At 36.9% G+C, this 12738-nt stretch overlaps 1 pseudogene; it reads left to right on the forward strand.

The window, feature by feature from the left end:
• Positions 1-668: 668 nt before the first annotated feature.
• Positions 669-11450, forward strand: LOC127449148 (autophagy-related protein 9A-like; annotated as a pseudogene).
• The last annotated feature ends 1288 nt before the right edge of the window (positions 11451-12738 follow it).

Genomic DNA, 12738 nt, shown 5'->3' on the forward strand with positions numbered 1-12738 from the left:
CCACAATTATACATAGCGGTTATCTGAGTTACCGTAGACTTTGTCAGTTCGAACCAGTTCTGTCCACAGACACCATTCGGAATAAATTCTAGGGACTGTTGTGTGTGAAAATCCCAGGAGATCAGCAGTAACAAAAAAAACTCAAACCAGCCCATCTGGCACCAACAATCATGCCACAGTCTAAATCACTGAGATCAACAAATCAATTTTTTCCCCATTCTGAAGGTTGATGTGAACATTAACTGAAGTTCCTTACCCGTATCTGCATGATTTTATGCACTGCACTTCTGCCACATGATTGGCTGATTAGGTAATCGCATGGATGATTGTTGGTGCCAGATGGCTGGTTTGAGTATTTCTCTAACTGCTGATCCCCTGGGATTTTCACACAAAACAGTCTCTATTCTCAATGGTGCCAAAAACAAAAAACATCCAGTGAGCGGCAGTTCTGTGGACAGAAATGCCTTGTTGATGAGAGAGGTCAACAGAGAATGGCCAGACTGGTTCGAACTGACAAAGTCTACGGTAACTCAGATAACTGCTCTGTACAATTGTGGTGAGAAGAATAGCATCTCAGAATGCTTAGACGCTGTTTTGGCGACACGAGGGGGACCTACACAATATTAGGAAGGTGGTTTTAATGTTGTGGCTGATTGTTGTACAGGCCTAATACAAACATGCATCTCAACCATTGACCCAGATTTCATGAATTCATTTATTTATTGCAGCTCCATGGCACCACAGTGAAAATCACGACCTTTTCTGCACTTAAATTAATAGATGAATTGAATATCATTCAATTTCAAACTTCCAACTGTATTTTTCTTAACATTCAATAAGTCTATAATCTACACAGAAGAATGGATTTACTTGTATGCTGCTGGGAGAAATATTTGAGCTTGTGTAAGTCCAAGTTAATTTATTCTTCATTTCTTCATAATATTTATGATCAAAGGTGATAGTCCTCTGTTTTTGCACAATCTAGATGTGTATTGCAACTAGACATGAAAAACATTTTTGTAGCATTATTTATGTGTTCCTATAGGTAGTAACAATGGATCAGATATTACATTCCTTGACCACACTTATATATTTTTTCAAATTTTTATTCCAGGCAACTGGTGTTTGTGGTGACATTCACAGTGTTCCTGGCTAACTGTGTGGACTATGATATTCTCTTTGCCAACAAGTTTGTTAATCACACTGATTTATCAAAGGTTACACTCCCTGATGCTTTTCTCCCAGTGGATGTGTGCAGTGCTCGGTAAATTTCATGCATTTCACTTGTCATAAATGGTGTGGAATTAATGTTATTACTTCACACCAGTGTCAGAAATATATCTATCTATCTATCTACCTATATATATATATACATATATATATATATATATTCAAATAAGCCTTCAAAAATAGTAGACTACATTTAGGCTGAAAAGGTGCAGAACAAGCAATAGAACAAAACAGAACCTGTACTGAAAAAGTATGTGAAAGTGTATGTTAATTATTTAATTAATTTGTCTTGATTATTATAATAAAATTTTAACTTTTTAAAAAAAATATACAAATTCTACTTTCTATCAATTAATATTATTTCTTGAAATTGTATACAGTGCGTCCGGAAAGTATTCACAGCACTTCACTTTTTCCACATTTTGTTATGTTACAGCCTTATTCCAAAATGGATTAAATTAATTATTTTCCTCAATTCTACAAACAATACCTCATAATGACAACATGAAAGAAGTTTGTTTGAAATCTTTGCAAATTTATAAAAAAAAAAAATATGAAAAAAAAATATGAAAAAAAAAATCACATGTACATAAGTATTCACAGCCTTTGCTCAATACTTTGTTGAAGCACCTTTGGCACCAATTACAGCCTCAAGTCTTTTTTGAGTATGATGCTACAAGTCTGGCACACCTATTTTTGGGCAGTTTCTCCCATTCTTCTTTGCAGGACCTCTCAAGCTCCATCAGGTTGGATGGGGAGTGTCGGTGCACAGCCATTTTCAGATCTCTCCAGAGATGTTCAATCAGGTTCAAGTCTGGGCTCGCTTGCCATTCAGGCCAAAGATTTCAATCTTTGTTTCTCATGGTCTGAGAGTCCTTCAGGTGCCTTTTGGCAATCTCCAGGCGGGCTGTCATGTGCCTTTTACTGAGGAGTGGCTTCCGTCTGGCCACTCTACCATACAGGCCTGATTGTTGGAGTGCTGCAGAGATGGTTGTTCTTCTGGAAGGTTCTCCTCTCTCCACAGAGAAATGCTGGAGCTCTGTCAGAGTGACCATCGGGTTCTTGGTCACCTCCCTGACTAAGGCTCTTCTCCCCCGATTACTCAGTTTGGCTGGGCGGCCAGCTCTAGGAAGAGTCCTGGTGGTTTCAAACTTCTTCCATTTACGGATGATGGAGGCCACTGTGCTCATTGGGACCTTCAATGCTGCAGAAATTTTTCTGTACCCTTCCCCAGATCTGTGCCTCGATACAATCCTGTCTCGGAGGTCTACAGACAATTCATGGCTTGGTTTGTGCTCTGACATGCACTGTTAACTGTGGGACCTTATGTAGTCAGGTGTGTGCCTTTCCAAATCATGTCCAATCAACTGAATTTACCACAGGTGGACTCCAATCAAGTTGTAGAAACATCTTAAGGATGATCAGTGGAAACAGGATGCACCTGAGCTAAATTTTGAGTGTCATGGCAAAGGCTGTGAATACTTATGTACGTGATTTTTTTTCGTTTTTTATTTTTAATAAATTTGCAAAGATATCAAACAAACTTCTTTCACGTTGTCTTTATGGGGTATTGTTTGTAGAATTTTGAGGAAAATAATGAATTTTAATCCATTTTGGGATAAGGCTGTAACATAACAAAATGTGGAAAAAGTGAAGTGCTGTGAATACTTTCCGGATGCACTGTACATAATAATTAAATGAGCTGCCAATGTTTGAAATAATATTTACAATTTACAAGTAATAACATTATATTTACATTCATTTGTATTACAACCACAATAATGGTACTGTGACTTTAAGAGTTTAATGTGAATCTCATAGACTCGCACAGGTGTTCCGGTTCATTATAGACCTTATTCACAGTAGCGCCATGTTTGATTTTTAATGGAAATGAGGCTGTGAGAGAGAGACTTACCATCTCTTCATTGGCACAAATGGTATAAAGCTGTAAAAAGCTTGTTGATCACATCAGATTTTCCACATCTATCCCTCACTGCCTCGTTGTCATTCCCGTCAAAAATCAAAGATGGCGATGCTGTGAAAAAGGTCTATTAACGAAAGATAAGTCTCGTTTTTTTGCACATCCATGCTATTTGTGATAAAAATTTATATTTATTTTTACTTTTTTATTTGACTGTAAAGAACAGAAAGGATGTTAAAAGACACATTATTCAATGAAAGTGGAGTGTGGGATTTCATCTTTGGACACACATTACACGGAAGAAATGGTCTGTTTTAATCTAAAGCACTTTTCAACAAATCAAGGCACTTTAAGCACTTCAGGGACCTTGTGTGAACTCTGTAAACAGTGTAGGAAAAAAGTGCAGTAGGGGTAAAATCACGCAATAGAGAGATTATGATGTTTGACGGGTCATTTGATTTATAATCATATGGACAGAAAACAATGACCAAGAACCCGATTTCAAAATATTGTCTTTTGCCTCGATATGGTTCGTCATTTTTTTTGGTTCGCGATATATCTAAATTCAGTATATCGTCACATCACTAATAAATATATATATACGTATATGTGTATGTGTGTGTGTGTTTTGTAAGGGGGTGATATTTTCCCCTTTGAATTGATTTTCAGGGTCACTTTCTTACTTTGGATTATTAGAGCATATTTTTCTAATATATGTTGTTTATTCACGCAGAATACTTCATTTGAATCAATTGGTCACAACAGTATCTAAACCCATGACTAGATATTATGAAATATATTAAATGCCCACACATTTGAAATTCCCTTTTTGTCACTTTCAATGGCATTTTTGCTCTGAGCCTTGGTTACTTTAATCCATCTTCACACAAAATGTCCTTTGTTAACATGTATTGCAGGATCCGTGACAATGTTTTGGCCATCTTCATCCTTGTAATATCAGGGGTCTTTTGGCTCCATCGTCTCATCAAATTTATCTACAACATCTGTTGCTACTGGGAAATCAGATCATTCTACATCAATGCCCTAAAAATGTCCACGGTGAGCTTTTCTGCTTTATTTCACTACTTCTAGCATATTTACTAAAATGTTTAGCTACTAACAGCAGAGTCAGCAGTGGAAAAGAACACAGAGTCTCTGACACTGTTTTAACAATCAATCAATTCATTTTCGCAGACAGACCTTCCTTATTTCACTTGGCAGGAGGTGCAGGCACGGATTGTTGAGATACAAAAAGAGCACCAGATTTGTATCCACAAAAAAGAACTGACAGAGCTTGACATCTACCACCGCATACTGCGTTTTAAGAACTACATGGTCACGATGGTCAATAAGTCGCTTCTGCCTGTGTGCTTTCATTTACCTGTACTAGACGACACCCGTGGGCTCAAATACAACTTTGAGCTCATTTTCTTCTGGGGCCCTGGATCTCTTTTTGAGAATGAGTGGAGTCTGAAGCCAGAATACAAATGTTGAGGGAACCATTTGGAGCTAGCAGATCGTCTAAGCTCAAGGATCTTGTGGATTGGAATTGCCAACCTACTCCTATGCCCAGTTATCCTAATTTGGCAGATCCTGTATGCGTTCTTCAGCTACACCGAGGTGATCAAGCGTGAGCCGGGAAGTCTAGGTGCTCGATGCTGGTCCTTGTATGGGCGTTTTTACCTACGACACTTTAATGAACTGGACCATGAGCTGATGTCACGCCTCAGTAAAGGCTACAAGGCCTCCTCCAAGTACATGAACTGTTTCATGTCACCATTACTTACAGTGGTGGCCAAGAACGTTGCATTCTTTGCCGGCTCCATACTTGCAGTTTTGATTGCTTTGACCATTTATGATGAAGATGTATTGGCTGTGGAACACGTGCTAAGCAGTATCACATTACTTGGAGTCTGCATCACAGTTTGCAGGTGGGTACTTGGAGGAACTTGGCATTTTTTTTTTTTTTTTTTAAGCTGTGAGTGACCAAGATTAAAGTTTCTGCCTTTTTCTGCTCCAGTTCTTTCATCCCAGACAAGCATATGGTGTTCTGTCCGGAGCAGCTGCTTAAAGTGATCTTGGCATACATCCACTACATGCCTGATCATTGGCAGTGTAATGCCCACCGCTATGAAACTAGAGACGAGTTCGCTCAGCTCTTTCAGTATAAAGCTGTAAGTCATGCAGCAGCTTAATAAAAAGACAATTCTCCGTGTATCTAACACTAGTTTTTGCCCCCCTTCTCTCGACTGCAACTCCAGTGTAAAACCCCCCACCCCTCTCTCTCTCTCTCTCTCTCTCTCTCTCTCTCTCTCTCTCTCTCTCTCTCTCTCTCTCTATTTCATTCTCCTTTCCCTTAGGTGTTTATTCTTGAGGAGCTCCTGAGTCCTGTCATCACTCCCTTCATTCTTATTTTCTGCTTGCGCTGCAAGTCTCTGGAGATCATAGATTTTTTCAGAAACTTTACTGTTGACGTGGTCGGTGTGGGTGACACTTGCTCTTTTGCACAGATGGATGTCCGTCAACATGGTCATCCAGCGGTAAGGAAGCAAAACCTCTTATATGGTGCTTCCATATTTTTGTATGGAACAAAAAAGACTGACTTGTTTCACCTTATTGTCTTGTTAGGTAACTGCTTCTATCTAGTTATCTCTTTAATGCTGACTGTTATGCCCTCTTATTTGGTCCACTATAGTGGATGTCTGCTGGGAAAACAGAAGCCTCCATCTACCAGCAGGCAGAAGATGGGAAAACCGAACTTTCGCTCATGCATTTTGCTATCAAAAACCCACACTGGCAACCCCCTCAGGAAAGCACCCATTTCATCAGCCAGTTGAAAGAGAAAGTGCAGCGTGAGGCCACTGGCGGTCAACAGGGAATCTTAGCAGAAAATCCTGCCTTTACCTCAACCCACTCACTACAGTCCAGTTCAGAGGTATGAGGTGCCTACAAATGATTGGACCGCCAACATCCATCAGACTTTTACAGATAACATACACTAACTAATCAAAATCTCAAAGTATTTACATTTTTGTCAGACAGTTTCAAGAGAGCTTTTTAGGTAATGTCAATCATGATGGATTAAGGGGATGATGATGGATGGCCTTGTTGACCAAAATGTCACAGAATCTTGGTATGCTTTTGAGTTTAAACACACTCTCTGCTTTTTCCATTCCAGCCTCGCAGTCGTTGCAAATCTCTTGATGAGACCCCCCTCCTTGGCCTCGCTGCATTTGGGTCGAGAGGTCTCCATCATCAATCCTGTGTCTGTTGGAGTGAGTGAGGGAGCATCCACTCTCCGTTCTCTCTCCTCTATCAGCACAAGTGTACACCTGCGGGGCAGCTACCCATCTGCCAGGCTGCCACGAGCTGACCGTCCAACTGTGGTGTTTGGGTGAGCCATGGCAGGCTCAGGGTAAGAGAGCACTGAAATTATATTAGTGCTGCAACAACTGATCGATAATAAAAATAAACAGCTTTACATTAAATTTGATTTCACAGATATTTTCTATATATCATAATGTGTAACTGTTATGAATTCAAAGTCAAACTCACATTTCCATTTCAAAAAACTTTTGTCTCCACCGCAAAAGCGTCTTTGTTAAACTTTGGACTGAGGGAACATGCAGGCGGACAAATGTGTCAATTGAACTAATGCCAACAGAGAAAGGAAGCACATTAATTTTGTTTAAACTTTGCAGTTTTTTTAAATGTTTGTTTTTGGACATCAAAGTTAGATTTAAATGTTACCTTAATTTATTGAAATCCTACATTATAATGTGTTAAATTACAGTGGTGGCCAAAAATATTAGCACCCTTTGTAAATATGAGAAGGCTGTGAAAAAAAAAATCTGCATTGTTTATCCTTTTGATATTTCATTAAAACAAATTCACAAAAATCTAACCTTTAATTGAAGTAAAACAATTAAAAGAGGGAAAATATCTCATTATTAAATACATATTTTTCTCCAAAACACGTTGGCAACAATTATTTTTGGCCACCACTGTATGTTTCATAGGAACAGTAATTGTAATGGGATTGTAACACAGTCACTTACATTTATAGTGTAAAGACATTAGTCTACAGAAACTATGCTCAGTGGAGGGTGAAAATGTGATTGTTTCTACAAAACATTCTACCTCTTACCAGTTAACACTTCGATTGCGGTTTTGTTTTTCAAACATTTATAATTGAGTGGTTTAAATTGTCATGGTGTTTTCCTTCTTTTTTTTGTTTTTGGTTTTGAAAATGATGTGCAATTCATATTGTAACATTTATATTTTAAACCATTTTTTATACACAATGTATAGCATAAAATCATAAAGATTTATTTGTAAAATATTTTAGAAATTAGCATTGATAGGTTTGACATGTAGGTGGGAGGGTGAAGACATTTCGATAGGTAGTTATCATATGTCAATAGATTTTATAATTAGGCTCTGCCAAATTAAACCTTTTCTTCAGCTTAGAATTTGTCTTGTTTTGAATTTTATCCATGTTTTTTGAAACCATTGCACATTATTAGTGGAATAGTTCACCCAATTTCTTTTATATATTTTTTTTTTTTTTTTTTTTTTTTACTAATCTATAAAGATGGCTCATACAACTTGTATGGCTGTTGCATGACTTCAGAAGATTTGGAATATAGCGCACAATTGTGGACTACTTTTAGTGAGGGTGAGTAAATAGTGACAGAATTTTTATGTTTTGGGTGAGCTATTCTGATAAATGGATTGAAAGACACTGTTTTTGCCACACTGATAATTGCTGTTGAATTAAAACATAAAGCAAAATAATTTATAACATCTGTCTGTATGAAAGCACTCATTACTTAAAGCTGAAGTATGTAACTTTTTCTGTGTTAAAATACTTTCTCCTATCCCAGCTTAATATGCAGAGACAACTATAAGTAAGCCATTGATAGGTTAATTTTCTCGAAAATGGTAAGCTATGTGTTTCTGTAGCGCAATGAAATTTGCTCTGTTTGTTTTGAGCAATCCGCTTAGACCTGCCCCAACAACGTTACACAACCAATGGTTTGAGTTGGGGGTGGGACTATCTCTTTGTTTGACTAAAGGCAAATGGGGGGTATATTCAGAAAGAGTTTATTTTGCAATTTCGTGAAATTAAGATTTGGTGCATCATGCAGGACTTTTTTCTTTAAACAAGCCCAAAATACACCAGGGACTCTTATTTTGAAATTACAGAAATTTGGCTCTGTTACAATACTCTATATGTAAGTATTTACCAAATGAACTTTTTATAGCCTATAGATTCACCAGATGAAAAGTTTTATATTTATATATTTCACCAGATGAGATTTATTGATAAGGAATAATAAAGAAAAAAATTGGGGGAAAAAATGAAAACAAAATATCGGCAACTATCGGCATATATTGTTTCTGATATATCGGTCTACCTCTAGTTCCAGCCTTTACATCAAAAGTCAAGCCTACATTTTTATCCCAAACAATCTTAATTGTTTAATGTCTTTTTTAGAAAATTCTTCATTTGATTGTTGCCCAGTTGAGGTACAGAAACAGGTATAATACTGTTACTGTAATGTTATTACAGTCATTTGTTCTTGTGTTTTTCTTTCCATCTCTTTTTGGCTCGTCCTCATTCAGCACTGATGCTCGTACTGTCAGCTCCAGCAGTAGTGCCTGGGAAGGCCAGCTAACCAGTATGGTCTTATCAGAATATGCCTCCACAGAGATGAGCATTCATGCTCTCTACATGCATGAGGTAAAGTACCTTCACACGAACTGCATATTGTTGTTAACAATGCAATTAAGAGAAGATAACGGAGTCTGAAAAGTTTATATAAGTTAGAGTTTAGTGACTCTATGGGCAGAATATGTGCAACACAGCCAGTGTGTATTTATTTCACTAACAAGTCTAACAGTTATTCTTACATTTGAGGGATTTAGAAGACGCTTATTCATGAAAAACCTACAGAAAGTTTGTGAGACTGTTATGGTCAACAGATGGCAACCATAGTAGTACTTATACTACCAATGACTGCCTAAAAAGCAGTTAATAAAAAAAGGCAATAAAGGACTGTTTTTATGGGTGTGTGACGATTAGTCTAAATCTGTTGAAAGAGGTCAATCTGTAGACTGATAAATCTAAATAATGAAGTACATTTTAAGTAACTTTATCCCTATGTTTGTGTATGCTTAGATGCATAAGCAGCAGTCTCGGGGTGAGCTGTCTCGACACACCTGGCACAGGCAAGAGAGTGACGAAAGCAGTGAGAGTGTCAATGACAATATGGAGTTGTCCCGCAACTTCCCCCATTCCAGCACTTTCCCAAGTGCCAGCACTACAAACCAGGAGGGGGCAGCACTGCAGAACAGAAGCCAGAGGCGCTGCGATGGAACCGCAGGTACCTTTTTCAAAATTAGACCCTCATTTGTCCATTATTTCTGCCAATAATTCACAATGAGAAAGTTGAGCCTTCGCTAAATCTGTGTCTCCCATAGACTCTATTTTTGGAAGCTCTCGAGTCCAGAGAACGCCTCGTATGCCGATGGGAGGCTGGTCTGAGGAAACCCAAATGAGCCGCCACCATGACCCTGTGCCCGAGGAGGGGTTTGAAGACGAGCTACCACCACACATCCATAAGGTATCAAATATAACTTGTAGGTATGAAGCAGCACCAATGTGCGCAGTCATCCCATTAAATGAATTTCTAATATTTTTTCTTTGTGTTCTTATCTTTTTGTAGGTGACTTAACAGGTTTATTGTAGATGAAGTACCCACAAGAGACTCACAGCATACATTTGCTTTTGGACACTGATCAAAAAGTCATATTTATGTACTCTTGGACAGTGTTAAGTATCCAAGCATTACTATTGTATGTCACAGTGTGGCATTATATCAAATGGAAGCACATTAAAATGACTTGAGCTTACTAAGCTTACTTAAATCAATACTCTAATTTACGACATTGGACTAAATAATCAAAATACCTTAGTATCCATATTCCTGAATGTGTACCTCTCACTAATTGATTTAGTCATATTGCAAAACTGACAGATTTGTGATCCTGTGAAGAAATGTTAGTTCAGATTGCAAACAATGCTTTTCCCTTCTCCTTTTTGGAAGTTTAGTGTCTATTCATTGTCAGTAGGCAAGTCAACAAATAATCTTCTGGCATAAACAATTGCATAAACAAAGCCTTCCCACAGTGTCCATATAGAAAACTGTCAAATACAGTAGCATTCAAGGGCATAGCCAGGAAACTACTTTTGGGTGGGCCTCAACAAAAATGGATGAGCCCAGTTTTCACCCAAATATTTTTACCAAATTTTCCTTCACAACAGAGAGGTGTCGCATTCAAACAGTTCTTTCACACTTTCAAAAATCAGAATGTATTCATTTTTAAAGTATTTATAAATATAATTTGAAGTCAAAGAATAAGCTCTAATATCAGCCTTGGCTACGCCACTGGTTGCACATTAAGATTTTAGTTCGGTTGTCAAAAAGCAAAGGTCAGTGTTGATGTAGAAAATCTGTGCGTAGAATCTCTGAGCTGCTTTTAATAATTTTGATGAACACAAATGTATTTTATGCCATGTGCTTGAAATAAGATTTAGCTGTCAAACCCTGTCTCTACAAAGGATAACCACTGAAGGTCTTTCTGGCATGGCACTGGAAATATGATGCATGCTTTTTCTTATGTTAATATTTACACAAAATTGAATGAAAATGCACTTTATCATTTTTACAGATCCAAAGGATTATTAAATGTCAGTGAGCAAATAATTATTATTATTTTTTTTTTTTAATAAACATTCAGTTGTAGATAAAGGTGTATGCTTGTGTCTATAGGGTAAATTACAATATTTTCAGTTTGTCTACCAGCTCAGATGGATAAAACACAATGTTTCATAAGAACGAGTGAGGAGGTGTATAGAATTTATCTCAGGACCGGCTTACTTTTGGCACTCAAAAGTGCATGACACTAGTTGGGTGATTGCAGGTTGCTGCACACTCAAAACCAGAACTGCTAAAGGGATAAATATTCATTTGTGTGTGACTGCAAAGATTTTGGCATGTTTATACATCTCATGAATAGTACATCACAGCAGAAAATAGCAAAAACTGATACTGTATATTTTATATACATATCTCATATCGAATCATGCTTTGATAGAAAGTGTACAAAATGCTAATTGTGCATGACCCTTGAACTTTACACCCCTATTTGTTGTAATAATTAGCCTGTAAAAAGCTTCTGTGACCTTATCTAATTAATTAAACTGTAGCTGTGCATTTTCCATTATTTTTCTTTTGACGTTTATAGAGTGTGTTGTATTTAAATTTTGTACAATTGTAAATTCATCATTAAATGTATTTAGTAGTTTGTGTACTGATACAATTTTTCTAGAATATGTACTCTGTCACTGTCACTTTATGGATATAACACCAGGGCTTATATGTTTAAAACTCTCAAACTTAAAGCCATTTAGCTTGTGTATTTACACTAGTTTCTACTGCATATTTATGTTTTTTTTTTTTATTGTTTTTTTATGTAAATATAATTATGTCTAGGATTAAACAACACACTGTACAAATTAACATTTAACTTAATATTTTAAAAATTAAACAAAAGTAGGCTATATTATTTTAAAATATTATGGACACATTAAAAAGTATGGGTGGGTGGGTGGACAAAATTTGGCCAAATTCGATTAGGCAGTTTTTTTAGGCAGTAATTCTATTGCTTAATCATGCAACTATTTCCTTTTGTTTTCAGAACAACACATGATTTAATAAGGAAAACACCACTATTAATCCTTGAGATTTCCAACCCAGCATACAGGTACACCCTCCTTAAACCATGGTCTCACCCAAAATTACATTAAATGATTAAAAGAGAAAACATAAACCCACATCGTGTGGTTAAAAAATCTGAGTCTATTCAAAATATAAATTAAACCTGGGAATAAAGTTTTAGGATTTTGCAGGTGCGATTCACCAAAAAGGGCTGAATAGTTGATTGGCTTGTGATGCGTGAATCTTGTGATCTCCTCACACTTTAATAGTGTTTAGCCTCCCATTCAGCTGCTGAAAACACGCCGTGTGATCATGAGGACGGATTACATCAAGACGTAGATTGGAAAACAGGTGTGAAAAACTTCATATAAATAAAATAGCCTGTTCCTCTCTCACTGTTGCTTGCGTGCTAGTGATTTCCCCTCTGCATGATATTAAAAAATGTATGACATATAACAAATATTTCAGGTTCCACACAATTTCGTGATCAGTAAGCAAATAAGCAAATTTGTGACATTAACTGTGTTAAGTCATTTTGTACAAAAGGACAGGTTTTCTTTCATTAAAGGACTTTCACAAGATGTTTTGTGAAAATTCACATGCAGGATCATGATTATATCATAATTATCAGATTTTGCACAATTTTTCACTGAAACTGTTATGCTTATAATATCATTTGTCATTTAAAATAATGATTAAATTAGAAAAATGCACAGCCATTGACCAGAAAAATAAAAAATGGCACTCCATGTCAAAAAGGTTGCCGACCTCTGATCTAGAATTTACTCAGAATGGTGCCAA

Source organism: Myxocyprinus asiaticus, chromosome 12 (genome assembly GCF_019703515.2).
Source record: "Myxocyprinus asiaticus isolate MX2 ecotype Aquarium Trade chromosome 12, UBuf_Myxa_2, whole genome shotgun sequence".
Classification (NCBI taxonomy): domain Eukaryota; kingdom Metazoa; phylum Chordata; class Actinopteri; order Cypriniformes; family Catostomidae; genus Myxocyprinus; species Myxocyprinus asiaticus.